This window comes from Nyctereutes procyonoides, unplaced genomic scaffold (assembly GCF_905146905.1).
Source record: "Nyctereutes procyonoides isolate TBG_1078 unplaced genomic scaffold, NYPRO_anot_genome, whole genome shotgun sequence".
Classification (NCBI taxonomy): Eukaryota; Metazoa; Chordata; class Mammalia; order Carnivora; family Canidae; genus Nyctereutes; species Nyctereutes procyonoides.
Window position 1 is genome coordinate 1332635 of NW_026575135.1, and position 12464 is coordinate 1345098.

General features: G+C 49.6%; 1 pseudogene; it reads right to left on the minus strand.

Moving 5' to 3' along the window:
* Positions 1-8078: 8078 nt before the first annotated feature.
* Positions 8079-11505, minus strand: LOC129494953 (60S ribosomal protein L12-like; annotated as a pseudogene).
* Positions 11506-12464: the final 959 nt, after the last annotated feature.

Sequence of the window (12464 nt, forward strand, 5' to 3'; positions counted from 1 at the left end):
ACTCGATGTCGGGCACTGCGTGGCCGTCAGCTGGGGGGACAGTGTGACTGGGCTGTAGATCTCTCATACGCTAATAGGACATCTCAAGACTGCCCTTCTGGTCCTGGAAGGATTCTGGGAGAGAGAGAGAGAGAAAGAGAGAGACGAGGAGCAGGGGGAGGAGGAGGAGAATCTGCTTCAAGCTCGCTCGCGGCCCACACTTGGAACTGGCAGCGTCACAGGTTCGCTGTGTTGGGTGGTTCCAGTCCTGAGGACAACCGGGCTTCAAGGACGGTGGAGACTGACTCCTCCTTCCTACCAAGTCACATTGCGGAGAATGTGGATGAAGGGACGCCTGGCCAATTGCGGCCAGCTTTTGCAATCAGCCAACTGTAAGGTCCTATAAAGAAAACCAGACTTCATCTCAGGCCAGGAGTCACTCCGAAGGCCATGCCCTTAAGCGCTCTGCAGTGTAGACTCACTGTGTTTGCAAGGACTACGAGAGTGGCCTTCTGGGACGGCTGAGTGTCCTCCGTCCCTCAGGTCGACGGGGGCACAGAGGGTTAGGGGTCAGCCCCAGCTGCTCCAGCACGAGCACCGCCTCTCACTGACCGTCTCCTCCAGGTCTTTGCTTTTCCAAAGTTAGAAAAAAGTAAAACAAAACCAGCTGACGCGAGTCCGTGTGGTAGGGCGGACAGATGGACACAGGACACCGAGGCGCCGTCATCGGTGCGGGAAGCAGCCGCACATGTGTCCTGTCACTTGCTCCCGGGCTGGGAAACCAATGAGCGATTGGTCTTCACCGTCCCCATGAGCCAGGCAGCCCCGGACCAGGGCGCTTAGGGGACAGAAGAGAAGCGGCTGCGCCCTGCGTGTGCCCGACCCGAGCGGGAGCCCTGCAGGCGGCCCACACCGCCACGGCCCGGGGACCCTGCCTCTGCTGCACGCGTCCTTCTCTTGTCAAGGTCACGTCCCATCATCCGTTTCCTGGTTGTTGGCATTCCTCCTGGTTGGAGGAAGAGACAAGCAGGTTCCCCTAAGACCTTGAGGACAGAGGGGTGACCCTCGATTCCGCGCGGTCAGAGCTCCAACGGATCAAAGAAACTTGTGGTTTCACAGCCCTCGGGGCGCCTTCCTCCTCTGACCCAGGCGACCTGCGTGCACAGGCCTGACCCGGCGTGGGCCCGTGGGGACAGCCCGCTGGACGCAGGCCGGCCAAACACCGGTGGAGAAAGGCTCTAGAAGAGGTCGCACGGTGGCAACTGTGAGCCCTGGCTCCCCGGGGAGAGTACCCGCGCCGGGCCGGGCCGAGAAGGGGGCCCTTCGGACGGATTTTAAAATTATGAGGTTCCCTGGGAAAGCTGGGACTTCCGGTTCTCTTGCAAAATAGGATCCAGAAAGCCCCGGGGTTAACCAGACAGGAGGCGCTCGGGGAGGCTGGCCTCCACCCTGTCAGGCTCACCGGGGCCTGGCTGCCGGGCCCTGGGCACCCACGGCTCAGCTTCTGTACATCCGCTGACCCATGCACCCCACGCACCCCACGCCCCACCCCGGAGCTCCTGTCTCCTCTGGGAAGCGCAGCAGCTCACTCTGCAGGTGCGGACAAGCTCCATCGGGCTCCCGGGGGGCCCACTCCTGGGGGTAGCGGGCTGGGTGCGCTTTCCTTTGAGCCCACCCTGGGCAGCGGGAAGGGCTTTCCCTAAGAAAGAGCCCCCGGGTCCCCCAGCAGGTGGCAGCGGGCAGGGTGGGGGGAGGAAGGCAAAGGAGGTGCAGGCGAGCAACACCTACGAAGTGGAGCCTGAGCGGCCGGTGCCTCCCGGGGTACAAGGAGGAGCTGGACTGAGGCCCACGAGCTCAAGGGGTGTCCTGGGCCCGGAGGCCAGGGCTCTGTGTTTTGCCCACGGTGGGGAAAGACTAAACGTAGTAGGTGGACGATGAATTTCCCGGCGGACGACAGGGCAACCCTGGCGTGAGAACAGGTTGCCTGGCGAGGAGACCCGAGGGGCGTGAGCGGCTCCTCCGAGGGATCCCGGAGGGAGTTAGACCAGGAAGCCGAGAGGCATGTTCCTCTGACATTACGGAGCTGCTCCCCGTGGGCAGAGGCCGGAGGACTGGGCCACTGGGTCCTGCTGGCTGTGCAGGGCCACCAGGTGCGGCGAGGTCCCGTCCCCGAGGGGCACTACTGTGGGGCAGGGGGCGGACACTCTCACGCCAGCAGCTGGATTCTCATTTTAATTATTAGAAACCCCATCCTGTAGAGTCAAAGCTGTCACCCCTCTGTGACTTCGGCTGCGTCCTCTGGAGCCACGGTGACAAAGCCTAATCCCTGTCCTGCATGACAACATTTCAGGTATTGGATGACGGGAATCCTGTTCCTTAAACATCCTGTCCTTCGCAGCTCAAATAAGGTCCTTAGTTCTTTATAGGAGGCGACGTCCTCCTCTCGCACCCGCAGCGCACAGCGTGTTCAAGCCGTGTCCCCGGGGCAGGCCGGGCCTCGACGGCCCCCATGCCTCCGAGGTGGGTGGGGGGGTCTGCGGACAGAACCGAGCTCCCAGGGGGCTTCCGAAGCCGAGACTCGGAGCTGCACCCCATCCTGATGCTCTAGCCCGTGTGGATGAGTCCAAAGGTTTGGTTGTGGCAGGACTTGCACAGCAGGAAAGTTCAGTCTTGTCCCAGGACCACGTGCAGTGACGTTGTCTGGGAGCCTATTTAAAATGCACAGTCTCTGGGGGCGCCCGGGGGCGCAGCGGTGGAGCATCTGCCTTCAGCTTAGGGCGTGACCCCAGGGTCCTGGGATCGAGTCCCGCATCGGGCTCCCTGCATGGGGCCTGCTTCTCCCTCTGCCTGTCTCTGCCTCTCTCTGTGTCGCTCATGAATAAATAAATACAATCTTAAAAAAAAAGATACACAACCTCAGGCCCAACCCTGGTCAGACTCAACCTCCAGGGCGTGGGCCCAGGAATCAGTGTTTTCTAGGTGATTCTTACACAGGCCAGTAGGAGATGCACTTTCATAGAGGATCTGTGAGTAGCATCCCAGGAGCCCAGCACCCCCCCCCCCAAAAAAAAACTCTCCTCCTCCTCTCACACGGGGGCTCGGGGCTCGAATAACCTTTGTGAAGACCGCAGACACGTCGGCACGACTTTAAATAATACAAGGGGAGGAAACCTCTGCTAGACTAATTAAGTTTTGCAATCCAGTGGTTGGGAGAAGTAAAAAAAAAAAAAAAAAAAGAATAGGAAGAAAAAAAAAGGAAAGAAAAAGAAAACAAAACAAAACAATATGCCTTTGGTCAATCCATTACAAAAAGAGCTGAGCCGCTGACCTTTTCATTCCGCGTGCGCTGTGTGCGCAGCAACTCGGTAACCTTTTCCAGCTGGAATAGAAAGTTCAATTAAGTTTGTTGGCTCCGAAATCTGCCCGTGTCCCGGAGAGCAGATTAGGCACTTAGGGGCTGCAATTATCCATCTGCTGCTTCTGCAAAACTGAAAAGAATGCCCACGTGCCGCACCTATCCCCGGGCACAGGCAGAGGCGGGTATGTGTGCATCTGTATGCACGCGCACACGCGGGGCCTGCACACGCGCTGGCTGCAGCTGAGACATTCAATCGTTTCCAAATTTGGGTCCTTGATGCTCTGCTGGGGACGATTTTCAAGTTAGACCAGAGCCTGGGAGTTGAGAGCCGCCGGGTTCGCGGCCACCGGGCTCGTCCTCCCATCTGTCTTCGGCGCTGGCCCTTCTCGGGGGTCCTCTCCCGGCTTCGGGGTGCGGCGTGGACATGGTCGTGGGCAGGGCTCTTCACAGAAGGGGTTGCTGTTCAGCTGAGCACGCGAACCGAGTCTCCTTGCTCGGGGGAAGTGAGAGGTGTCGTGGCGGGGGATACGGGCCACCAGGGCGCATCTGCACCTTGCTCGGGGACTCCCAGCTGAGGACACTTAGACGGGCCCCAATGCCCTGAGCTGCTTCCCCCCATGCGTGAGGCGGGGAGACGGTGTTCGTTTCCTAACATGGCAGCGAAGACTCACGCCGACCGCACCCTGGAGGTCTGGCGCCTGGTCTGCGCCGGGTGATAAGCAGAGTTGGGACGATACCGAGGGTCACTCTGATGTTCCGCGGTGGGTCTTTAGGTTGGTGCCTGGGTCTTCAAATTTCCTCTCGGGTCCCCCCCATCCCAGGTCTGGACGCTGGGTCACCTTCTCCGTGTGCCTGGAAAGCGTCCCTAGCTCACTCCAGGGCTACACCCTCTCGTGTTCTTCCGTCTGAATCTAGAACTGTCTCTGAATTTCGCGTCTACTCCACCATGTCCTAAATAGAGATTGTTCTTTGAAGACCAGGGAAGTGAGCTCTTCAAAGCATAAATGAGATCAAACCAGTCTTCCCACTCCCATCCCATCCTCCCAGCACGAAGCTCTCCAGTGACTTTACCTAGGATTTAAGTGAAGTCCAGACTCCTCACAGGGGCCTGTAAGGTCCAGTAGTCTGGCTCTCACCTTGACTTCTGGCTCACAATGCTCAGGACGCAACAACCTTCTTTTCAGGCCCTTGAATATACCCAGATGCTTCTTGACTCAGGACCTTTGCATGGCTCTTTCGTCAGCTTGTGCTCTTTCCCTAGGTTGTGGCGTTGTTGGTTCTTTCTCACCATTCAGTGTCATCTCCTTGGGAGGTCTTCCTGAATAGCCCTTTCTAAATTTTTTTATATATATTATTTATTTATACTCATGAGAGACGCAGAGAGAGAGAGAGTCAGAGACACAGGCAGAGGGAGAAGCAGGCTCCATGAAGGGAGCCCGATATGGGGCTTGATCCCGGGACTCCAGGATCACACCCTGGGCTGAAGGTGGGTGCCAAACCACTGAGCCACCCAAGGATCCCCCAGCCCTTTCTAAATTAATCCCACTGTCCAGTCTCTCTATGTCCATCCCGCTCCAAGCTTTATGTTTTCACAATTTACTTCTTATTCACTCGTTTTGTATTTATGACTTAACTTCCTGCTCCCTGGATTGTGGACTTCAGAAAAGGATGGGTTTGGTTTGTTGTGTTCAACACTATCTCCAGCACTAGAACAGTCTCTGATGTATAAAAGGAGATCAGCAAACCTTCCTTGAATTAACGAGTTGATGGACTGAAGCTGGGTCTGAAGCCTTTTTTTGATGATGGTTGCTTAGGTCTTAGATTGTTCTTTGCCTCAGGATCCTTGGTTTCTTGGCTCTAAAATGCATTGATAAAGGCACATCACTGCTTCTCGCTCAACCTCCCCAGTCCCTACTGCTTTACTCATTTATTCCCAGTTATCTGTCATCCTGGTGTCTGAATGCCATGTTTTATGTGCTAGCTTTAGTGGCACCTCTCTCCATTCAGGTGTCTGCATGCCAAGTACAAGGTCAACTCCAATGGCATGTCTGGAAGTCTGGAAGAATGTTCTTAATGAATTCTAAAATTCTTAAGGTGGTGAGATTTACTTCTTGTCTCCTCCTGCAGCCTCACCTTGTACCATGCTACCCGGGGTACTGAATGCATCTATGGACGATACCATGTCGTACATGCCATGTAAGATAATACATCTAAGAGGAAAGTCCCCTCTGTAGCAATTGGCCCCCAGTGGGTAGGACTTGACCAATCACTGCCAGCTTCCTTAATTTTCCCCATTTCTGAGTCAATACCACCCAGAGAAAGCCCAATATGGTCCACAAACCAATCACATTGGATGTCCATCTCCAGCTTCAGATGTTAACAACCCCCCCATCAGAGAATACCTGAAGCCTCCCCTTTATTCCGCTCTCAACCTTTCCTACCCTCCTGTTTGCCTCTGAGTCTGCCAAACACAGGTGACGCCAACTGCTTGCTTTGCGATATCAAGTTCTGAATAACAGCATCTGTTTCTTCTCATTCGGGTTGTCTCTGTTTATTTCCCCATGCATGTTATGGTTACCTACGGCTTCGAGACCAATCATCCTCAAACTTAATCACTGAAAATATGCATGTTTTTGCTCATAGTTTTGGAGTTAGGGATTTGGGAAGGGCTCAGCTGGGTAGGTTCTCTGTAGGCCACATGGTAGCAGCTGGGCAGCTGAATCCGGAGGATACACTTGCAAACATGATTTCTTCTTAGTGATGAATGCGGTGCATCTGCTCCATCCGTGTGCTTTGGCTCCTTTTCCACTCCATGTTATCTCAGCCTTCAGGGCCCCAATACATCATGTTCTTGGCATAGCCACTCTTCTTGCATGGAAGCTCCCTTCCAAGAGGCAAAAGCATAAGTCACACCCAAAGGGGTGTCACCATGTCACCGTAGTCACCACGTTTAATTGATCAGACCAATCACAAGGCCGCTCAGATTCAGTGTGCGCTTGGGGGTTAAGGTACGTCGTATCAGACAGTGGAGGAGTGGCGATGTCACATTCCTGAAGAGCTTGTGGGCTGGGAGACACTGTCATGGCCATCTTTGGAAACACAATCCATGTTCTCCTTCCTTTCTTTCTCCAGCCTACTGCTCTCATTTCCCTAATGGCGGGTACATGATGTTTCTTCTGCCCCCAAGGTTTGGGATCTTTGCAAACGCTGTTACCTCTGTCTGAATGCCTTCCCTCCCGATCCTTGTCTAAAATTTGACATCACTACAAATTTCAGCTACAATATTATTTCCTGTCCAGTCCTCTGGGAAACATTTCTCGATACTTCCCTCAAAACCCACATGTAGAAACTAAATCAAATCTTCCCCCACCCCCGTTTTCTGCCATGATAGCATTGATCAAAGTTTGAATTACATTCTTACATTATTCTTGAATTAATCTCCTTCCCCCCTCCTTCCACTTGCCATGGATATGAGCAGGAGGCAGGGTCTGGATGTGTCGATCACCATTTTATCCCAGTGCCAAGTACAGTTCCTGACACACAGTAGGTGCTTAATACACTTTTGTTAAATCAGTCAATGCATTTACTTAAACTTTTCTGCCCTTGCGTATATGTCTAATAAGAGCCTCGTGTTTGAACTTGCTGTTAGGGCCCTGAGCCCATTGAAAAATCAATTCGAGTGGAATTTATCCTGGCTTAATGACATTAAATGTAAAGATCTTTTACCAGTTGTTGTTGTTTTCATTAAGTCTCTAGTGAACACGGACAATGCATGATGAAAGTCCAGCCGAGTAAGAGGAAAGCAGCTGGGCCTGTCTTTGGGCAGAGACGTGGATTTGAATTCCTACCCTTACAACCAATCGTGTGAAGTTGGGTGATTTACTAACATTTCTGACTCTCCCAATTGCACCATCTGTAAAGTAGGAATAATAACATATGCCTTATAGAGTCTTCTTAAAGATTACATTAGATAACAATCCCAAAACAGCCCCATTTTTAACCCAAGAATCACGCTTATCATTCAAAGTTTATTCCAAAAAATTGGAAATACGAACGTTAGCATCAGACCTTGTTCTTCTTCCTTGCCACTGGATGACTTAGCTTTTGTTTTATCCCTGGCGTTCTAGCTTTAGTCTGATCTTAATATGCTTTTGAAGGTAAGTAGAAAATACTTTACTGTCGGTCTTTTTAAAAAATTCAAGATGACATCTATTAAAATCAGCATAATTGATTTATTGACTTTTCAAGAAGAAAACTAAGAAATTTGTCCTCTGTGGCTATCCTACCTGTTGACATATTTCTTAACTTGGTTTTTGATCTTCAGATGAAACAACAAAGATAAAAAAAATGAAGGAGCTCTCTTCTTTGAGGGGAATGGAATAGATTTGAGGGAATACTCACTGTTTAGGAAAACGGAACCTTTTATGCCCAGACCGAATTCTTGAAAGAACCTTCTAGAACCAGTGATTTCTGTTGCGGACAGAAGCTTTACTGACACACCAGGAAATTCACGTGTGTGACCTGTGGGCACGCCCCCCATTTTCAAGATGACAAAGCTGAGGGTCAGAGAAAAACCACTGCACGGCCAGGACGGAGCGCAGCTGGAACGCGATCCGGTCGTGCATTGACAGTAACAGGTGCTCTTCCCTCCCCTGGACGCTTTCACAGCTTGTGCCACCCATGGAGAGAGAGGCAAAGCAGCAGAGAGCCCGTGCAGCAGGGAAATTAATTTCAGGTCGCCTTAGCCATTGCTGTCAGACTCCAAAGCCCCGACACGGATTAGCAGCCTGTCTACTTCCTCCTCCGAGAGGAACCAGCAGTCGTGCTTGTGCGTGACCGGGGTGTCACCCCCAGAGCCTCTGCCAGTCCCGCCATCAGACAGGACGTGTCTGGGAAGAAGAATTTGCAGCCGACTGCTCTGCCATTCAGGTCCCCATATGTGTCAATTGAGTAATTTATGGATGCACTTTTTGCTGCGCTGCAAAGGAGATGCACAGGACCTTTGGAAATAATTCAATCTCTTTCAAGGGAACACATTTGGGGAAATTATTGTTAATGCATCTGAGTAAGAGGTGCTCAACCCCGACAAATATTTCATGCAATTATAGCAAAGATGAGGCTGTGACAACCAGTGACCATCAGTCATTCTCCAGATCAATAATAACCATGGAACATGCAATCAAACCTAATCAACACCCCGTGATTAAAGAACGGGGCCTCTCTTCTCTGCTCTCGGGGTCATAGTCCCTGCAAAGGATTGGCTCAGAGTCCTCAAGACAGCACATAACGTCGAAACAAACATGCAAGTATGGTCTTTAAAATCCAGCAGATCTGGGTCAGATCCTATAAATACTTCCTTCTCAGTCTTAGACAAAATTATGTGATAAAAACTAACACTCACTGCTCTCTCTGTCTCTGTCTGTCTGTCTGTCTGTCTCTCTGGTGCCATACAGTGTGCTAAGCACTTTGTCTGTGTTATCTCACTTAACCTTATGATATGCATAAGGTTTATGCCAATATCCCCTCTTTACAACGAGGAAACAGCCTCAGAGAGAGAGGTCAGCTTGCTCAAAGCCACTTTCACAGCAAGTGACCAAAACTTCAGTAATTTCCAAGGTGGAGAACTTTCAAACTAACCAATGCCTGGACCCCACTCACTTCTTATACCTGAATCATAATCTTTGAGGGTAAGAACTAGACAAGTATTGCTTCAAGTAAAGATTTTAGTAACTCTAGCAGACATACAGAAAAACGAGCTCATAGAGAATATGTAGCACGGAGTATTTTCACAATGTAAACATACTGTGTGCAGAACAAACCAACCCCTCCTGCCCCCGGGAGTCCCCTCGTGTATTTTCCTAGTCACGACCACCCCATTCTGCCCAAGCATGACCATCATCCCAACTTTAAATAGCAAACATTAATTTTCCTTCCTTTTGCACTTTATGTAAATGGAGCCATTCTGTTGACATACTTCTGTGTCTAGCTGCACGTGACATTCCTGAGATTCATCGATATGTGGAGGATGGAAGCTATTTGTCCAACCTTGTTGCTGTAGGTATCTATCCATTGCATGTCTACGGCACAGTTCATTTGGCCAATCTGCTCTTGCTGGCTACCTTTTCCATTCTTGGCTATTACCGATGCTGCTGCTACTAACATTCTTGTATCAGTCTTTTGGTTAACAAAACGTGTGCCTTTCTGTTGAGTGTCTACCTCGGAGTGTAGCTTCCTATTCACTCTGTGTGCAGGTTCAGCTCAGCAGATCCGGGAATGTGTCTTTTAAAATTCCCAGGTGATTCTGAAACTATCAAGGGTCGAGAAACTCTGCATAACCCTATGTCACTGCCCTCATTTGGAATGTCGCTGTTGTTGCTTTCTGGAATATAATTAAGTCACGATAAAGTTCTATAGAGAAGGTTTTGCCCTATTACTAAAGACAACCTCTCTTCCACCCTCCAGTCCTCCATCCCATTTCCCCGAACCAAGGCATTCTAATTTTTGTTAATGCCTGTTTCAAAAGCTGGCGGGTCCTGGAAGAAAAAAGAGCCTGAATGCTTCTGTCTCTTATTCTTGGAAAAGGGAAGATTTTGCCATTGCAAAGAAGAGAATAATGTAATAGCATAATTTTTGGCACCAAATCTCTTCGTTGCTGAGGACTCATGAAAGGAACTGATGGTGTTACAGCAGATAATAAGCACACAAAATGCATAGTACATAGCGTGGCTCTCAATAAATGGTCCTGTTATTATGATTATGATTATTGCTATCATCAGTAGTAGCAAAGAAGTGAAAATATGCTGGGGCTGTGGGTTCTTCATGAAACAGATCTGGCCAATCCTTCCTGAATCCTCCCAACAGGTCCCATGGGCCAGGCTGTCTATGGCACCAGGAGTTCAGAGGGGAACAAGCCAGGTTGTCTTGAAGACACTCACTGTCCAGGGGAGGGGGCTGCTGTTATCTCTGAGCTTGTTGAGTCCATGCTCTATGCGGTAGAGGGAGGGCACTTAAAAATGTGGGAATTTCAGAGAAAGCCAATCCCCACTGTCCCAGGAATGTAGGAAAGCAGATTCCTACTGAGGAGAGGCCACAAGCTTTATTTCCTACTCAAGGGATCTGTACACAGAGACCTTCTCAGAAACTATATACTTAGGGTGATTTTCATCTCAAATTAGAGAATAACTTAACTGAGAAAGAGGGGGTGGGAGACATTGTTGTTGAGAGGTTTCCAGGGCACAGATGCTTAGGACAAACTGCACCACTTGGCTTCAGGCAAGGGGAGTGGGCAGCTCCAAGGATGAACAGGTCTCAATGTTCTGGTTCCTCTGTCTCGTCTGTTTGCTTTCAGCCCCATCTCGTTTTCTTCTCTACCTCTCTCAACTACTTCTTCTTCTTCTTCTTCTTCTTCTTCTTCTTCTTCTTCTTCTTCTTCTTCTTCTTTCTTCTTCTTCTTCTTCTCCTTCTCCTTCTCCTTCTCCTTCTTTTCTTCTTCTTCTTCTTCTTCTCCTTCTCCTTCTCCTTCTTCTTTTCTTTTCTTTTCTTCTTCTTCTTCTTCTTCTTCTTCTTCTTCTTCTTCTTCTTCTTCTTCTTCTTCTTCTTCTTCTGTTGTCAAATGATCCTTTATTGAAATATTTTCCTTTGTAGTTAACTCACTGGACATTCTGTTCCACTGCACCACTATTGATGTCATCTATGATGTCATGAGGGTGATGGCCATCAACATTGCAGCCCACAGACTGGGCAGTCCCCAGGATTTCTTTAATGGTTCCAGAGTGTTCTCTGGCTAAAGATCGGTGTTGTGTCTGTCGGTCAATATTGACAATCTCATCAAAAATGATATTTCCACTGTGCTTAATGTTTTTCTACTTCTTTCTGTCTCTTAGTGATTCCTTGAGAGCTTTGATAATCAGAACAGAGGCAGAAGGTACCACTTCAATCTGGGCCTGTCTGCTCTGAATGGTCAGTTTCACTGTAATCCTTAGACCCTTCCAATCACCGGTTGCCTTGGCAATGTCATCACCAACCTTTTTTGGAGATAGACCCAGTGGACCGATCTTCGGGGCCAGGGCAGACATGGCACCGACCTCACCACTGGTGCACCTCAGGTACACGACTTTGATCTCGTTGGTGTCAAACTTAGGTGGCATGGTAGAGGCAGCTGGTGTTGGATGAACCCAGATTCAGGACAACCAAAGACCTCACACAACCTCTTCTTTATCTCCATCTCTCAGATTCTTCATCTCTCGGCGCCTCTACCCCTTTCTCTTCTCTTCCCCCCAGACCCTCTACTTACTCACAGTTTCTGCTCCTCAGAACTTTAGCCTTGCATGGATTGTTGGCTTGCCACAGGCCTTAAATCTGGCACAACTCAGCCTCAAGATCTCTGTGCTTTCGTGCCTCCTGTTCCATGTGTAGCTACATTTTGTGTCTCAGTTGACCTCTCAGAGTTCACCATTTGAATCACAGATGGGTTCCCATTTTATAGAGGGCTTCCCTGAGTTTGGAGCCCAACTCTGATACAGTCAGCTGTGGCCAGGGGAAGAGTCCCTCCTGATCTCATGCTCCAACCATTCAGCTATAGGTGGGCAGTTGCCTTAAGACAATGCGTTGGGTGGAACAGACAATGGAACATGGTAAGAAACCCTGTAAGCTATAAGAGTCCTAACGTCTGAAGCTTGCTTAGTGGGTAACCAGAGGGTCCTGGGCACCAGATATTTTATTTAGGTCCTTTATGAATACTCAACAACGGGTTCATAAGGCTCAATAGTAGTTTTGGAATGAGCAAGTTTACTTCTCTGTTCTCTATAATAAACGTGGCTTCCCTCCATGCCCCAGGGCTTTTGGGGTTTCATTCCTTCACTTATTCATTCAACAAATATTTACTGAGCATCTACTTTGTGCCAGATACTGTTTTATACACTTGAGATTTAATGATGGATAAATTGGCAAAATCCCTGCTGTTGTAGATCATAGTAATAGATGCTAGAGGAAAAATAAAGTAGAGCAGTGGGTAGTGATAAGAAGGATATTTATGCAAGGTAGCCAGGGAAGTCTTATTTGAAGAAGTAACATGAGTAGTTAATTAAATAAAATGAGAAGTGAAACTTGCACAAATCTAGGGGAAGTT